Here is a 17,636-nt window from a genome sequence, read left to right on the forward strand (position 1 = left end):
CAAAGAAAAACATTTTTTAACTTTATCTTTTAAACCAAAGCACCAGAACTATACACTATTTCATACTTTAGACCACCTCTTTAAGACAACTCAAATGCCCAGGTGAGGCAGAGATGGGGGGATGAAACATTAGCTGTTCTCTGTCACAAGGGGTTCTTCGGCGTAAAGTTCTGACATCCTCATACTACTCCACCGCCATCTCTGCCATGGCCACCACTCATGCTAATTTACTGAAAACCCATTATTATATCTGGAACTATGCTAAGCTCTATATACACATTATCTCATCTACTGTTAAGTCAATAGACTTGGCAATTTTAAGCTGTACTACCAGACTTTAAAAAAATTAATCTAAGGGCTTCCCTGGTGGCACAGTGGTTGAGAATCTGCCTGTCAATGCAGGGGACACGGGTTCGAGCCCTAGTCTGGGAAGATCCCACATGCAGCAGAGCAACCAGGCCCATGAGCCACAACTACTGAGCCTGCGTGTCTGGAGTCTGTGCTCCGCAACAAGAGAGGCCGCGACAGTGAGGGGCCCGCGCACCGCGATGAAGAGTGGCCCCCGCTCGCCGTAACTGGAGAAAGCCCTCGCACAGAAACGAAGACCCAACGCACCCAAAAATAAATAAATAAATTTATAAATAAAAAAGTAATCTAATGTTTTTCATAGAAAAATCATACATAATAATAACACTCAAATGTTATGAAAGGGTAAGCAGTGAAGAACAAACTTCTACTGCCTCCTGGACCGCCCTATAAGCAAGTTTCCATGCTATACAACTGTATGCATCTATACACACACATATACCCCCAACCCCACAGACTTAATTTTTATGCAAATGTTAGCATCTGTTCTGCACCTTATTCTTGTCAGTTAATTTATACAGAAGATACTCCATAGATGTCCAGTAGCGCACGTAGATCTACTTCATTCTTTTACAAGGTGCAGGGTATTCCATCATATGAAAGCCCCACAATGTATTTAGCCACTTCCCTATTGAACATTTAAATTTTTCCAATTTCTTGCTAAAATGAATAAATCTATAAACAACACCCTTGTTCACATGTTTGCATATACATAAAAGCATTTTTAGGATCAACTCCTAAAAGCTGAATTGCACGGTCAAATGGTTTATGCATCTTAAACTTGAACAGATAGGGCCAAATGGATGTCCCCAACGGGAGTGCACTGGTTAGGAGTCCCACCAACGATGTATAAGTGTCAGGCTCCCTGCACTCTTTGTGACACCGTGCATGATCAAACTATTTTACGCCTGTATTGCCAAAGAGGTTACTAAAATGAAGTCACATGAAATACTTTGTAAGGAGTTTTTTTTTGAAGTCCTAAAATACTGTTGCTCAAATCACCATCCATGACATCAAAGAGTTTAAAATACATGAAGCTAGAGCTCCGCAGTATTCGCGGTGACACAGAGAAATACATTATAAAGGAGCGTATGATCAACTAGAGGACAGCCAGAGAACCCACAGACGTGCGAGAGGAGGAGCAGCCAACGCGGAGAATGACGGGGGACGCGTCTACGGGAGAGGTGAGGGCCCGGGCGGATAGGCAGTGATGGATGCATAAAGTCTAGAGAGCCAGAAAGGATCAGGGAAGACGCAGCAGATGGTGCACAGACCAGATGAGCAAAGGCAGAGTTCAAAGTCACAAAAGACACTTAGGTGGTGTGCTGCTGGTCTGACAGCTCGCTGGGCATGGTCAAAATGCCAAGGGGCCAGTCAGACAAGTGAAGCGAAACGGCCGCCCAACAGCACAGCTTCACAAGTGACAGCTGCCGATAAAAATGTCTAAAACTCAATTGTAAGCAGAGGCCAGCAATTCACAAAGGCAGCTTCCTCCACTCTAGGTGATCATATCCTTGAAAAAGCGCTCAGAACCTAGCAAGGCAGAACTCTCCTCACACATTTTCTACACTCACTCTAGGACCCTCTTGAAAACATCTACTTAATATGATCATGTTGCTCAAAACAAGTAGATCGAAAGCAACACTACGACTTCACCACTCTGTGTTCCGTAATCTTCCGATAACTGCAATTCAGTCTTTTCAAAACGGAGACAGCAGCAAACACCAACAAAAACAAGAGCTTTGAAAGAAAAAGTCCTGGGTTCAAATTCTAAACCTGTCTTAACCAGCAAGTCATTTAATCTCTTGAAACCACAATGTTGTCATCTGCAAAATGGTTATAAACGCTATGCAAAGTGAGATAACATTATATAGACATATAAATATATCAATATGTATACACATGGCATCTAAGAGGGTGCCTGGCACACAATGGGTGAGTTCTATGCACAAATTTCTTTCTTCTCCCTTCCCACCTGTTTCAAGTAAAATCAAAATACATAGCATCACTTAAATATTGACTCTTCCCAAGCACATGGTTTAGTTTTCTTTAATTTCACTGACAGAATTCCATCAAAACAGAACAAAAAAGTACTTGGTGAAAGAAAATGCCTAGACAATTAAAAGAGCAGAATGGTACATTTTACAAGTTACTAATACCAAAAAAACCCCAAAACAACAACAACAAAAAAAACCCAGGTATTTTGGATTAAATTTTAAAAATCATATCAGAAACTCAATGTTAGTACAGCATTCTTGATTTAACCTATAAACCTGAGAACTGAGTCAACTCAGAATTATTCACTTTGCTGAATAAAAGCAAATCTAATATCTGCTCTCCTATATTCCTTATTACTGAACCACTGTGGTTTTAATCCCTTGTCCTAGTTGGAACCATCTTCCCCTGTGAACACTGACACACCCTTGCCCTTCACACTTTATCACCATGAGCTCAGGCAGGCTCTCACAGGCAGAACACTGATAAATGGTGTTGAAACCACATAAGACTGCCTTTGTTTGTGTTTCCTCTCTGACCCTAAGGCATCTTATACCCAATGTAACACAGCTGCGTGCCCTTCAGGTGCACGAAAGTAAGGTTCTCTGAGGGAGCATGCTTTTGGAGAAAGCACTGCTGGTTAATCTGCGTGGCTCAGCTACTTCAGGTACATCATCAGTCATCAAAACCAGCCAGAAACTGCTAGAGCAGCATCTTCCAAACTTCACATAAATAAATCTGCAGGTTTTCTAACATTCCACGCTTTCAATTAGCCTTTCTATGCTCTGCTCATTTCTGTTTTATAACCATATATTTCTTCCCATTGATTCTTAGCACTTCATATATTGGCAGGAAACCACTGCCAACCTGGTATAATGTCATGCATTTATGCAGTGCTTTTAATTAAGTCACTTTGGCACCTCCTTAGCATTCTGATGAGGACAATGTGTCACCTTTCTTGACGTGGAGGCAGCTTAGTTTTCTGTGCATTTCTGGTGTCTGCCCAGGGCTCTCCACACAGTAGGTGCCCAGGGTCCGTCGGTCACCAGAGTGACGCAGTCCTGGGTTTGATTCCTGGCTCCAGTACTTTGCAAACCTAACCTGGAGCCTGACAAATCATGTTACGTCTCGGGACTTTAGTTTCTTGTCTGAAAAATAGGGGTGAAGAATACCCATTTCACAGTTTCTGTGAAAACTAAATGAAATAATGCATTTAAAGTCATTTGCCGAATAGCTGGCACATAAGGTCTGAAGAAATTGTACATGACTTTCACTGAACCACACATACATCCTCACACAAGTTCTGAGACCACAAATTACACTGGTAACAGTGGACAATGGGTTCAGAGTAACGCCCCCTTTAAGACCAGGAACAGGGGTAGAACCCGCCCTGAGAAGCAGCCAATGTTCTGATATTCGCCTGGACCACAGGGAATATTCCCCACACCTTGTTTTGTGGTCCATTTCTGTCCATAGTGATCTCACACTTCCTTTAGACCCAACCCTACTGTGACCCAGTAACAACCAACGTGGGAGTGGGGCAACTAACCCCCAGCTCTCCCTTACATACGTCCTTGTATCTGACCTTCCACTCCTGGTCCTAAGATGCCAAAGTAACATAGAGATGAACGTCCGTCAAGTTAACCTTCAGGGTCAGATAAGAGGAAATCCCAGCCACCAGGACAGCACTATTTTTTGAGCCCTTTTCTGTGCTCAGTGAATCCTAAGGAGTAATACAGGTTCAGCAGGGCAGGCTGGACACGGTGAAAGCAGAGCCATTTAAATGCTCCCAGAAGATATGAAACATGGGCTCCAGTTAACCTCTCATTCTGAGTATCTACGTACAAAGCACTTTAAGACTACAACGCATCCGTCTAATAAAGACACTCTGAAAGAGGAGACATTAAAATGCAGACCACCACGATTAATTCAAGTAAACAATACAAGAGAGAAAATTAAATCTTTTATCCAAAGATGGCTGACTGAGGTAGATACCTGAAAACTTCAGAGTTCATTAGAAATGATGGTCCCAAAAATATTCGACAGTCTTTAATAAGATTATCAGCGAACAGTATTGACCTAATAATGCTAACATCTGTACAGTCTTTCAGAAGTTACAACGTATATATGTTCACATGCTCACATGTTCTTACTATTCAAATCTAACGACCCCATCAGAGTTAATGAATGAAGATATCTCTGGGGGAGCCTGGAGGCATAATCCAAAGAGGTCTGTTAATGAACATGAAATTTCTTTGATGCCACGTTTCTGATTTGTTTTCTAACCCACAATATCCCTGTACTTGTTGTAATCATGCCTGCATGATAAAACCTCCATAATAATCTCTAAGTTATGGGGTTCGGAGAGCATACGGGTGGTGAGCACATCGCAGTGGTGGGAGGGTGGAGAGGTCCCACTCTCCCACCCTGCCCCCTTTCCACACATTCTCCTACGCAGCTCTTCCATTTGGCTGTTCCTGAGTTATATCTTTCATCATAAACCCGTAATACTGAGTAAAGCACTTTCTGAGTTCTGTGAGCCAACCTAGCAAATAGTTGAACCTGAGGACGGGGGGTTATGGAAACCAAAGATACAGCTGGTTGGTGAAAGGTACAGGTGGAGACCCAGATCATGACAAGCATTTGAAGGAGGGGAAGTCTGGTGGGACTTAGCCCTTCACCTACAGGGTTTGAGCTAACGCCAGGTAGTCAGTACAGAATTTAATTTAATTGTAGGACACCCAGCTGGTGTCCAGAAATTTGGAAGAAAAAAATGTATTTGTTATCACAAACGTTATGACTAAAAACAGCTCACAAGCACCTCAACCATGGCAGGACAGCAATTATAGTCAATTTAGAGACACAGGTGAGTTCATTCTAGATGTTCATAATTTTGGAACATCACTCTAATGTTGGGAGAAATTGAACAAGGCAGAGTACATGACTGATTTTGGAAATCGGCATCCTACAGAAACTTAAACATACTGTACCAGCGGGTCTACATCAATTGCAGAAGAGTTACCCTCTATCAACTTGTTTATGAGGCCGTTGGCCAGGACGGCCCCGTGCAGATGTTCATGATTTGATGGAAGGAAATGAAAAGCGTTCCTTCTGACAACATGTCAGGGCCCCTGCTCTAGAATCTGTGATCGTTCTGTCCAGAATAAACGTCGTTTCAGTCACCAGCACAGCAACTTGGGCTTCCCCTGGGGCTAAGTGTAAGCCCTGGATGCAGAGAGTTGGAGCTCAGAGGAACTGGGCCCAGTAAGCTCCCCACTGATGGTCACGTGACATAAATAATGCCATATTTAGCAATCCTGGACAAAGGTAACCATCATGTCAAAAAAGCATGTGTATCTTCTAAGTTGTCATAATACTTAAAAAAGCATACCTGGGCTTCCCTGGTGGCACAGTGGTTGAGAGTCCGCCTGCCGATGCAGGGGACACGGGTTCGTGCCCCGGTCCGGGAGGATCCCACATGCCGCGGAGCGGCTGGGCCCGTGAGCCATGGCCGCTGAGCCTGCGCGTCCGGAGCCTGTGCTCCGCAATGGGAGAGGCCACAACAGTGAGAGGCCTGCGTACCGCAAAAAAAAAAGCATACCTATGATAAGAAAGAAGTCACACTTCCAGTTCCTCCCTGACACTGAGGATTGTTTTTTCACCTCCGCCAATCTGATGCTTTAAAATGTATGCACTTCACGGATTACTCGTGATGTTTATAATGTCTTCATATGTTTATTAAACCTTGGACTTCTTTTTTTAAACTGGCAATTCTTGACATTTTACCACTAGAGCGATGATTGTTTTATAACTAATTCATCCATCACATATACTGCACAAATTAGAAATATTTGGTCATCTGCCTTTCATCTTTCTCATGGTGCTTAATAAGGAAAACATTTTGGAATTTTTGAAATATTTTATCACAAAGCATAAATCGTGAGAGGCACCTTCCTCAACAAGTGGACATTTTTTTTCCATAGGTAACCTGAAAATGTATGCAAAATAGTTGTGACACTAGTTTTTCAGAACCTGTTGCTTGAGCTGCAAGAAGGTCGTGTGCCCTACGATAAGCAAACAGAAACGCCCGTGGCCCCCCTGCTCTTCAGCAACTGAGTGACCCTCGTCCTGCTGGAGCTTGGAGGGAGGTCACAGCTGAGCGCCCCTGTCCGGGGAGGCAGGCAGAGCGGCTGGGGTCTTGCGAGTCCCCGCCTGCCGCTGGATGGCAGAGGGGGCAGTGCTCAGCGGACCCATCAGGTGCACTTAACATCAGGGAGCAAAATTAACAATGCATGACTCTGACAATTTCCTTAGTGGTGATATAAAAGCTGGAAACAGAGTTGCTTCAAGCGCTGGGGCACAAGTAGATGTCAGCAATTCCTCTCCCCTTTGACAGAGGGGGAAAAATTCAAAACATCCACCAGAGCTCAGCCAGCTTACGAGGGGATGAGATGTCCAGGAGGACCTGATATGCTAATGTGTCTCTGAAGCATCCAAGCAACACAGAAACATTCTTTGTTAACCTAAAAGGAATAACCAAACTAAAAAGGAGTACTAAGAAAGGTGAAAGCCATTTCTGATAAATGCTCAAACTTCTCGAGCTCTGCGCCTATGAGCTACATCAACATACAAGGATGCAGACGTTTGCAGTGCTGCTAACAAACGCCCTCCCGCAGCAAGACGGCTTGTCTCTCAACATGACAATCTAAGGAGGCGGGGAAGTGACAAGGGAAAACGGGATGTGTTCTCGGTGGACAGCCAGTTGACATTCCTTTCTCCGAACCCGTAACCTCAGTGCACATCTTCCCAGAAATGGGACAGCATCCCAGGGGCCGCCAGCCAAGCCCAGAAAGGCAGAGGGAAGGCTGGACTCTGTCGTTCATTTCATTGAAGTGTCAGGGTAAACAGCTACATTTTCTCCAACACTGTGTGTACAGAGTTGTTCATATACCTATGCTTTGGGTCCCGGAAAGTGTGCTCTTCAGACGTTGGCAGAAGGAAATTCATCTCACCAAAATGATTCAAATGTTCCTTCACCGACATGTTCAAAAAACTTACAAGAAACAGAACAAGAACTGAGAAAGGGAAGAAATGATGGTTGCGAGGTGGGAGGATCCACATTTTCACATAATAGCAGAATGAAATGGTGACCAACACACTGATAGAAAATCACAGTCTCTTCTTCCTTGCAATTATCCCTGAAAAGAGCAGTGACTGGCAGGTAAGGGAAGAGAAAGGTGGAATAGATTATAAATTAATTGGTAGAGAGAATAAATCCCAGAGGTAATGTCGGTCAGTTTCAAGCAGGTAAACTGTATATGCGTCATCCTTGCTCTTTTATGAATACATTTACAGGACTGTACAGCAGGAGCTGCTGTCACTGCAGAACAAGGGGCAGCGCGGTAAGTCCTCAGTGAGGCCAGCTTCCTACCAGATCTTCCCTAAGGCCCAGCAGTAATGAGCCCTTCACCAAACTGGTCATTCAGCTCTGTTCTCCCAGGTAGCTGGCAGTAAACCCGAAACCCAGGTGAGATTCTGGACGACAGCTGCTTTCCACCCTAAATATTCATATCATAACAGAAACTCATAATTAAAAGTATATGACTGAAAAGTATGACTTGCTACTTGTATAATATGGAGTATAAGGAAAGCAGGAGCAGGTCTTTGGAGCAACTCTAAAGTCATAATGGAAAAATAGCCCCATCTTCATAAGGCCAAACCTTGGTATCTCTCTTGGGCAAAGCAGGGCAATTGCAAGATGGCATGAAAGACAGGTTGTATGCAACATCATTCTGTCCATCAGAACTGTATCAGTTTAAATGACCCAGTGGATCTTAAAAATTACAGAATTTAAAGGGGGGAAAAATAAACCTTTCTTGAGAGGGAAAATATTACAGATTGGAGGAAAAACTTCTAGAATTTTCACGTCTTATAACAATTAATTGTATGCCCTATTCTATCTTTATGAGTATTTCATCGGTACCTCCATAGTAAATAAAGTTGTCCCACAGTATGTGCTGGGGACTGGTTCCAGGGGCCCCAGGAATATCGAAATCCAGATGTTCAAGGCCCTTATATAAAATGGTATAGTATTTGCGTTTAATCTAAGCACATCCTAACCTATACATTAAGTCAACTCTAGATTGACTTAACTAGTACTACAATCATCGATCCTATAGAACTACATACTTAGTCAATCGTTTGAAGTCGCCTAGTCATCATTATTTTTATGAGAGACTAAGTCACCCATTTGACAACGCAAAGCCAATAATCTAGTAAAATAGGCAGAATACAAATAATACAACTAATAACAGTAATAAGGTCATAAGTACTTAAGCTAAGAACTTCCATTAGGTTCAGCCCAGTACATCCCCAGGTAAATTGACCCAGCCTGTTCTATACCAATTGTTATCTTTAAGGGAAATGATACTTTGCATTGAACATAAAGTTCACCAAAGATGGGCTTCCCTGGTGGCGCAGTGGTTGGGAGTCCGCCTGCCGATGCAGGGGACGCGGGTTCATGCCCCGGTCCGGGAGGATCCCGCGTGCCGCGGAGCGGCTGGGCCCATGAGCCATGACCGCTGAGCCTGCGCGTCCGGAGCCTGTGCTCCGCGATGGGAGAGGCCACAGCAGTGAGAGGCCCGCAAACCGCCAAAAAAAAAAAAAAAAAAAAAAAAAAGTTCACCAAAGATATGTCCAAGTAAAGGCATGGATCATCGTGACCCCATACAGGATTGAGAAATGAATGTTATCTTCTAAGGAGTTACATGGCTGGCACCAGGAGAAGAAAAATTATCTTTATGGCTGAGCAGGCATTTCTGCCATTGGGGTGGGGGTCTGGTTAATGCACACTGCAGACGCACGAGGCACACCAGAGGGGAGGGAGGAGGCCCAAACGATGGGCAGAGAAAAAAAACTGTTTAAATTTTTCTTGTCGTGCCTTAAAACATGAATTGTTTTACCAGATCATTTTCCAATTAAATTTATATCTACTTACGTGATTATTTGATGGACATCTGTCTGACCCACCAGACTGTAAACGCTTTTGTTTGTTTTGGTCACTATTATATCCTAGTTCCATAGCAGTACCTGAACTATACCTGTGTTGGGAAGGAAGAAATTTCCTCTATCCTTCTAGGTTCTTCTGGCTGGTCTAAGAATTAAATTGACATGAAACAGATTAACAGGAAAAAATAAAAAGTTTAAGAACATGTAACATGGGAGAGACCCAGGAAACCTGAGTAACTCACCAAAATGGCTGAGGCGCTCAGCTTAAATGCCACCTTCAGCTAAAGACAAAAGAGGGTGTCAGGGGTAGTGGTTTGGGGTGTCAAAGGGGAGAAAGGTAATGACATGGACACAGAAAAGCACTGTTTGGTAAATAAATGTTTGCTGGGACATGCACAGACAAAGGGACACAGAGTGGACTCTAATCTCTTGCCTTTTCTGAACCAACTGGACCCTAGGACCTATTTATCACGTGGCACTTATTAATATCCAAGCACCTTGTGTCCTACAGAACATCTATGGAAAGCACTGAGTTCATGCATCTGAAATCTTCTCAGTTAATGTCTATGTTCCGGGCAACCCAGGAAGGCACGTGGACCTGCTGTGTGCCTCTGCTGGACCCCAGCAGCGCAGAACTTACCTCCACCTACCTTTCCAGGTGAACAGAATACTGTTTTCACCACGCACACAGCTCACTGCTAAATGCACTCCTGACATGCACATTCTGCTCTGTCAGGGCCGGGTCTCCGAAGGTCCCTGCTATCCCGTCCTTCCTCAGCCAGCTCACTTCCACCCACCCACGCACTCAATCCTCACTTCCTTTAGGAAGCCTCACCTTCCCTCCACTCCCCACAACCTCCCAAACCCCCAGGCCGGGTTCAGGGCCCAGCCTCTACACTCATCTGCACCATTCACCAACTAAAAGTAAAGAGACGCTTCTTTATTACTTGCTGGGTGCTGGGCACGTAATAAATACTTGTGAATGAATCTCCCACTAATTACTGCTCCTGGAGGACAAGCACTGTATCTTATCAGCTTTCTAGCTCTAGCACCATCCAAGCACACAGTAGCTGCCCAATAAATACATTTGTTTAACAAATATTTATCATCCGTATTTACGTACCCAGCTCCTAATATTCCCTCAGGAGTCAAAATATTAACGACTTGGATAAATTAACTTGTACAAAATAGGAAAGGACTGGCCAGGGGAAAGGGGCTCTTCCACTTTAACAAGTGACTTTTAAACAGACAGCTCAGGCTGAAGGCATCACTCCGTGTCTGCTCTCCAGCTCTAAGGAGCAGAGAGGAGCAGGGAGGCTGCCCTGAGCCACTGTCCTCCTGTTAGATCTGGATCAGGCTCCTCCTAATGCTGTGACTCCTGGGGCGCTAGTGCACCCCAGGCCTGCAGGGCACTGTCCCCTGAGCTGAACAGGGCTCCGTCACGCGCAGCGATTCCAGCACTCTGGACAGCTCCATTTTTCTTTCAGGTAGAATTTGTGCTTGGGGCCCTGCCCTGCTTGTGCAGAGAAGGACTCAGGGGACTGCACACAAGTTAATTCACAAGGAACTCTGAAAAGTGCTGCCCACCGTGGCTGGTTGTCTCATCTCTCCCACGACCGAACTGGCCACTCGAGAGACAGTGTCACCAACCAGAGGCCACAGCCCTGAGCCCGGGAGGCTGTGGAGCCCGAGGTTTAGGGCACAAGCTCACAGGCCGGGGAAGGACTGCAGCTGTGAGTGGGTCGGCTGAGGGCGGGGCTTCGTGGGGACGGTGCAGCCCTCCAGCTGGGGTGTCCTGTAGCCCAGGAGCGGACAGGTGGTCGTCACTTCGTCACGCTCAAGCCCATCAGTGCGTCCTGGACCGATTCCCACGTGTAGCCCAGGCACAGCACTGACTCAGTCTGCCGGGTCCTCCAGTAGTCGGGGGTTCCAGTCCCTCCTCGGGGCCCCGTGTATCCATGGGTCCCTCATGATTCCCTCTAACATGCCTCTCACTGGGGTTCAGGGTCAGGAATTGATCAAGCAGGTTTTCACTCTCTATGAACACCAAGAAAAACAAGTCGTATATTCTGCTCAATACCTGCTCACGCAGCCCTCTGAATCCCTTCCCTTAAAAGGCAGGGACCGGGTGGCCACTGAGGGGCCATGAGAACGTCTGTGGAGGAGCTCCAGGCAGAACAAGGGGGATGCCACGGAAGGCACTCAGCTGGCCTCAGCGCTGAATCCCAATTCTCTCACCAGCTAGCTGTGGCTTTGGGCCAGGAATGTAACTTCTGTGAGTCTGTAAACAAGGGGAGTCTCTAAGGTCTTTCCCAGTAACATAAGTCTTGGGTCTCTGATTCTATTGGGAAAACAGTCCTTGTCATCACTGATTAGAAACACTGTAAAATGAACAGAGAATGAAGAGAAAAACAGAAAACAGATGTTTGTTTGTGTGCTGTAATAAAGAATATACCTGGAATGAAAGAGAAAAGAAGGTATTCAGCCTGCTGATGATGGTGAACGCACTGCTGAAGCCACAGTCTGCCGTCTCTCTTGTGCAGGTCAACGTCCTAAAGCAGGTTCTGAGGCTTCAGGGCCTGTGGACAGCGCCCCCCGGTGGCTGCACACCAGTCCTGCCCAGCGGACACCACCTGGAGGAATCTGCCGAGGCCTCTTTCTCTTCCAGGCGGCCGGGGTCCAGCACGGAGTCGAACATCTCTCCTCCGGTGATGTACCCCATGACCAGGAAGAGTGTCTCCTGGGTCTCTACCACCTCGAACAGTTTCAGGATATTGGTGTGATTCAAGGCCTCATGCTCTGGACTTTGAGGAATAGCCTCTGCAGGCTGGAGGGGCTCTGTGGACTCGTTAATTAAAAAGTAAAAGAATGAAGAAAAAAGGAAAAACGTTAAGGAAGAATAAGAAAAAAATAGTAGAGGAGGAAAAAATCACATACAAATTAGACAAAGAGCCGAAGAGGAAAGAAGCTAACTGTGGTTCCAAGTCGCTCAGGTCACCAACAATCAGCTTCCTGGGTTAAAGGACCAAAAACCTAGACCCAGACAGGGACTCACACAGGAACCTGAAATTTCTTAACAGTGGTTCCTGATGAGGTCATAGCAAGAAATGCACGAGTCACAGCTGGGGATAATCCACAGCGATTTTCTTACTTTTTGGTCTCAAGAACCCTTTATTCTTTCTCTTTAAAGGGAGGAGGACTGACCACAAAGGGTTTTCTGCTTCTGTGGGTGACAGCAATCAATATTTCCCTTATTAAAAGTTAAAACGTATAGGATCCTTCAGTGGCCTTTTCATTTCTAGTTTAAAAAGCTGTAATAATTTTTGGCTTTTAAAGAGCTCATAATATCTACCCAACATATTCAATTCGTTTTTTTGAAGCTCTGATTGGCCTCAAAATGTTGCTACAATGTAACTGGCAGGATGATACTGTAAGAAAATGTTCTGTGGCGTAAGACACAATAAGGTACATTACCGATGCCTATAAAGCCATAAAGCCAGGGGAAGGTGGCTTTCATCATATTCATTCCTTATTTGCAGTGCTGCCCAACAGTCTTTGGAGTAGATTTCTCTCTTCCATGAGCCAGAGAACTTGCTGTGTCCGTTTCAGTTGCAGCTGTGGGCTGAGAAAGCGTCTCTTCCTTTTCTGAACCGACAACGCACTGTTCTTCGTGTCTGTATTGTTCGGCATGGGTGGGAACACGGGTGCTGGGCGTGAGGACAGCATCAGGGGCGGGAACCGAGAGCCCCTTCAGTTATCCCTCCTCTCACACTCGTCATTTCTTTATGCACATCAGAGTCTCTGACCTACAGCATTTTCCTTTTCTCTGAAGAACTTCTCTTAACAACTTCTAGCCAGGCAGATCTGCTGGTGACAAATTCCCTCAATTTTTGTTTGCTTGAGGAAGTCTATTCCTCCTTCACTTTTAACCGATAATTTCACTGATTTGTGAAAAACCAGCTGGAATCTTTATCCTTGTCCCTCTACAAGTAAGGTGCTTATTTCCTCTGGCTTCTTCAAGATGTTCTCTTTGTCTCTGACTTTCTGCGGTTTGAATACAATAGGTCTAAGTGTAGATGTTTTGGAATTTGCCTGCATAATGTTCTCTGAGCTTCCTAGATTAGTGGTTTGATGGCTACCACCAATTTGGTGGAATTTTTCAGCCATTATTACTTCAAATATTTCTTCTTTTCCTTTGTCTTTCTTTTCCTTTCAGCATTCCCGTTACACATGTATTACATCTTTTATAGTTGTCCTACAGTTCACAGGTATTCTGTTTGGGTATTTTTCATTCTTTTTTCCCTTTGCCTTTCAGTCTGAGCAATTTCAGCTGATGGATCTCACTGACTGTGTCCCTGGCCCAGCTCAGTCTACCCATGAGCCAAAAGGCAGTCTTCATTTCCGTAAGGGGGTTTTTTTATTTCTAGCATTGACTTTTGATTCTTTCCAGAGTTTCTCTCTCTCTGCTTACACCTACCTGTTCTCGCGTTTTGTTCACCTTTTCCATTAGAGCCCTTAGCATATCAGAGCCCAAATCATTTCTACTTTAAATGCCCAGTCCGATAACTCAAAAATCTCTGCCGTACCTGACGCTGATTCTGATGCTTCACTTGCCTCTTCAAAGTGTGTTCTGCCTTTTGGTGTGCTTTGTAATTGTTTTGCTGAAAGCCAGCCAGGATGTACTGTGCAGAAGGAACTGGGCGAGACAGGCCTCTAGTGTTAGGTTTTTGTGTTCCTCCGGCTGGAGCGGGCTGGGTACTGTGCAGAAGGCACTGGGGGAGACAGGCCTCTAGTGTTAGGTTTTGTGTTTCTCCGGCTGGAGCGGGCTGGGTACTGTGCAGAAGGAACTGGGGGAGACAGGCCTCTAGTGTTAGGTTCTGTGTTCCTCTGGCTGGAGCGGGCTGGGTACTGTGCAGAAGGCACTGGGGGAGACAGGCCTCTAGTGTTAGGTTTTGTGTTTCTCCGGCTGGAGCGGGCTGGGTACTGTGCAGAAGGAACTGGGGGAGACAGGCCTCTAGTGTTAGGTTCTGTGTTCCTCTGGCTGGAGCGGGCTGGGTACTGTGCAGAAGGCACTGGGGGAGACAGGCCTCTAGTGTTAGGTTTTGTGTTTCTCCGGCTGGAGCGGGCTGGGTACTGTGCAGAAGGAACTGAGGGAGACAGGCCTCTAGTGTTAGGTTTTGTGTTCCTCTGGCTGGAGCGGGCTGGGTACTGTGCAGAAGGAACTGGGGGAGACAGGCCTCTAGTGTTAGGTTCTGTGTTCCTCTGGCTGGAGCGCGCTGGGTACTGTGCAGAAGGCACTGGGGGAGACAGGCCTCTAGTGTTAGGTTTTGTGTTCCTCTGGCTGGAGCGGCTGGGTTTACTGTTGGCTGTAGCTGCACGTGTCAGAGACTGAGGGCTCCTTGTCTCGTCTTCCCCACTGCCTTTGGCTTCCCCTTAAGCAGGGTCTGGGCCTTGCAGTTTTTTCAGCTGTAACGCCTTGTTCTGATCCAGGAGCCTGAGGTTGTAGTAAGGTGTTGGGCGTGGGAAGCCCCCTGCGGTGCTATGCTCAGCTCTCAGTCTTTCACTGAGCCTGTGCCTCTGGACTGTGACTTTCCCAAGTATAAGCTTTCCCCCCGATTAGGTAAGAACAAAAGTCTACAGGGGACTGGAATCAGGTATATCCCATCCCCCCAAATCAGTTAGGTTCTGGTAAACCCAAGTCTGTCAAGCTTTGGTAAAGCAGTTTTAATTTTGGTAAAATGAGAGAACAGAATGCTCTGGCTATATTTCCAACTGGTTACTCTTCCCTTCCCACTGCCAGAAGCAGGAGAGGATTTTTCTGAGACTCTGGAGGGGCTCCTGGCTTGTGCCAGCCAAGCGCCCAGCCATTCACCCGTTACAGTTTAACTGTTCCTACCAGTCCTGGGGGGCTGGGGGGAGTGGGCGCTTTGCTCCCGGACCTCTGCCTCGAGTAAACTGCGAGTCTCGGTACCCACTTCTCTCTCCATTCCTCGGGGCAGCTGTTTCCCGTGGGACGTCAATTCTCTGATGGACCTAAGAAGAGCTGCTGACTTTCAGTCTGTTGAGCTTGTTTTCTTACTGTGAGGACAGGAGTGTGGCCTTCCAAGCTCTTTACATGTTGTCCTATCAATTTTTTTCGCCTGTTAATGTGTCATTTTGGTAGTTTTATAGACTCCTTTACAACGTTCAAAACTTCAAGAATCTATGTATGTTTCAAATGTTTTGCTTATAACATGTATTCGAAAGTACTATTTACACACAGGAAAAACACACTCAACACAAACAAGTGTTTAGAGAAGGAGCTAATCCCTCCTCCAGTGCCACTCGCCCTTGATGAATCTGGGAGTAGTACATCTGACATCTAAAATTCTCTCTGGCTGTTTTGATTACAGTGATCTTTTCTTTATAAATAACTTCTAAAAGCAGATGTCAGCCAACAGGGATCTGGCTCCATCAGTCAGTTAAGGCTACCAGTTAAGCATCTGGATAGCCACCAGCACCCCTCTCCGTAATGATGCCCTCACAAGACGACAGAGTGAACACCAGCGGTACACTGCTTTATGTCTCACGCACGACTCATCTGTTGATGCCACGCAAGGTGGCAGGAAGGAAATGACTTCACTGAAATGAAGCAGGTTCCTGTATGGTCATTTGCGTCTGAACATGCATATATGACCAGCCCATCACAAAAGCATTAGGGATTCTGCTGCCCTCTGTTCCCCTTTTCTTTAAAAACCAGTCTACTCTTTAGAAATAAAGCAAACAAATTCATTTCAAAATGATATGTTGCCAACAGTAGATCCTGATGCTTCGGGAAATATATGTTTTATTGCTGGCATGGCAGTCTTCCTTTGAAAGATGGGGGAGAGATATTACTTCACTGCAAACACTTAATGTGTAGGTCTTGTATTTTTCAGATGTGGGTTTTTTTTTCAGATTGTATTATGATAATTTCTCTTTGTTCCTCCTTCTCACTCAAGTGAATTTCCCATCTCCCTCTACGATTTTTGGCTTCAAAACTCATTCATTTACCTAGGTAAATCTATAGTGAATTTCATTACATATAATGTATGACTTTAGAATCATATTTATGTCAACAGACCAAAACGTCACACACAGGGTTAGATTTCACTAGGCAGTTCCGCAGGTGCTATGTGCAAGGAAATAGATGGGACAGCTTTATACAAAAACTACAGTAAAGGGCAAAGGTCAGGCATCACATTCATAAAGAAAGATTCTCCTTGTCTGACGGTATCCAGCATTCCGTGGCGGCGAAGGGTCTTAATCCTTAATAATGCTTGCCCAAGATTCTCATAACAATATTAGTTGATTAAATAATAGCCAGGTAGGCCATTCCTTATTCCAAAAGCTTATTCCTGAAATCCAAGCCATGTAAACATAGAAACCTTACATTACAAACGATTCCTAAAGCACATCTAGTCACAAAGCCAAGAATCCACAAAGCAACGTCATCAACCGCCAATTATCTCCACCCAGAATCTGCCTGCTCTGTCATTTAAGACTTCTCTGTATTGGGTTTTCTTAAAATAAAGCACAACTGAATTTTTGTTCTTGTTTTTGTTTTAATTTATTTATTTATTTATTTATTTATTTATTTTTCTGTGGCTGCGTTGGGTCTCCATTGCTGCGCGCGGGCTTTCTCTAGTCACGGAGAGCGGAGGCTACTCTTCGTTGCAGTGTGCAGGCTTCTCATTGCGGTGGCTTCTCTTGTTGCGGAGCACGGGCTCTAGGTGCATGGGCTTCAGTAGTTGTGACTCGCAGGCTCAGCAGCTGTGGCGCACGGGCTTAGCTGCTCCATGGCATGTGGGATCTTCCCGGACCAGGGCTCAAACCCGTGTCCCCCGCATTGGCAGGTGGATTCTTATCCACTGTGCCACCAGGGAAGTCCCTGAACTTTTGTGACATAGATTTCTTTCTTTCTCAAAAAACTCCAGATTACTATACGAAATTTGACTCAAAAGTCTCCAAAAACTTTTCAGATACAAGTAATATAAATTTGTCGTTCAACTAAACGGAGGAGTAACAGATCTATACTCTTCCCCAACTATGGCTCAATCTTGACAGAAGGGAGCTGCGGGTCTTCGGATGCCCCTGAGCCACGGGTAAGCCCCGTGCCGCCGGGACCTCCACTGATCACAAGTGTGGGGAGAAGCCCCTGAAATCGGGCCCTTACGCAAATGAGATATGCAAGATGATTAATCATTAGAAGAAAAACGTGTACCCGCTCAACGTGAGGTGAAACAAGA

General features: G+C 45.4%; 1 protein-coding gene and 1 long non-coding RNA gene across 4 annotated transcripts in view; one reads left to right on the forward strand and one right to left on the reverse strand.

Annotated features, from left to right (window-relative positions):
* FARS2 (phenylalanyl-tRNA synthetase 2, mitochondrial) overlaps positions 1-17,636 on the reverse strand; it is a 396,095-nt gene that overhangs the window by 350,646 nt on the left and 27,813 nt on the right. The gene's annotated exons all lie outside the window — the stretch shown is intronic.
* On the forward strand, positions 14,103-14,802 carry LOC125965543 (uncharacterized). Its single transcript, XR_007479555.1, has 3 exons — positions 14,103-14,393; positions 14,544-14,618; positions 14,694-14,802. It is a non-coding gene; the product is annotated as an uncharacterized LOC125965543 (long non-coding RNA).

Source organism: Orcinus orca, chromosome 10, assembly GCF_937001465.1.
Source record: "Orcinus orca chromosome 10, mOrcOrc1.1, whole genome shotgun sequence".
Classification (NCBI taxonomy): domain Eukaryota; kingdom Metazoa; phylum Chordata; class Mammalia; order Artiodactyla; family Delphinidae; genus Orcinus; species Orcinus orca.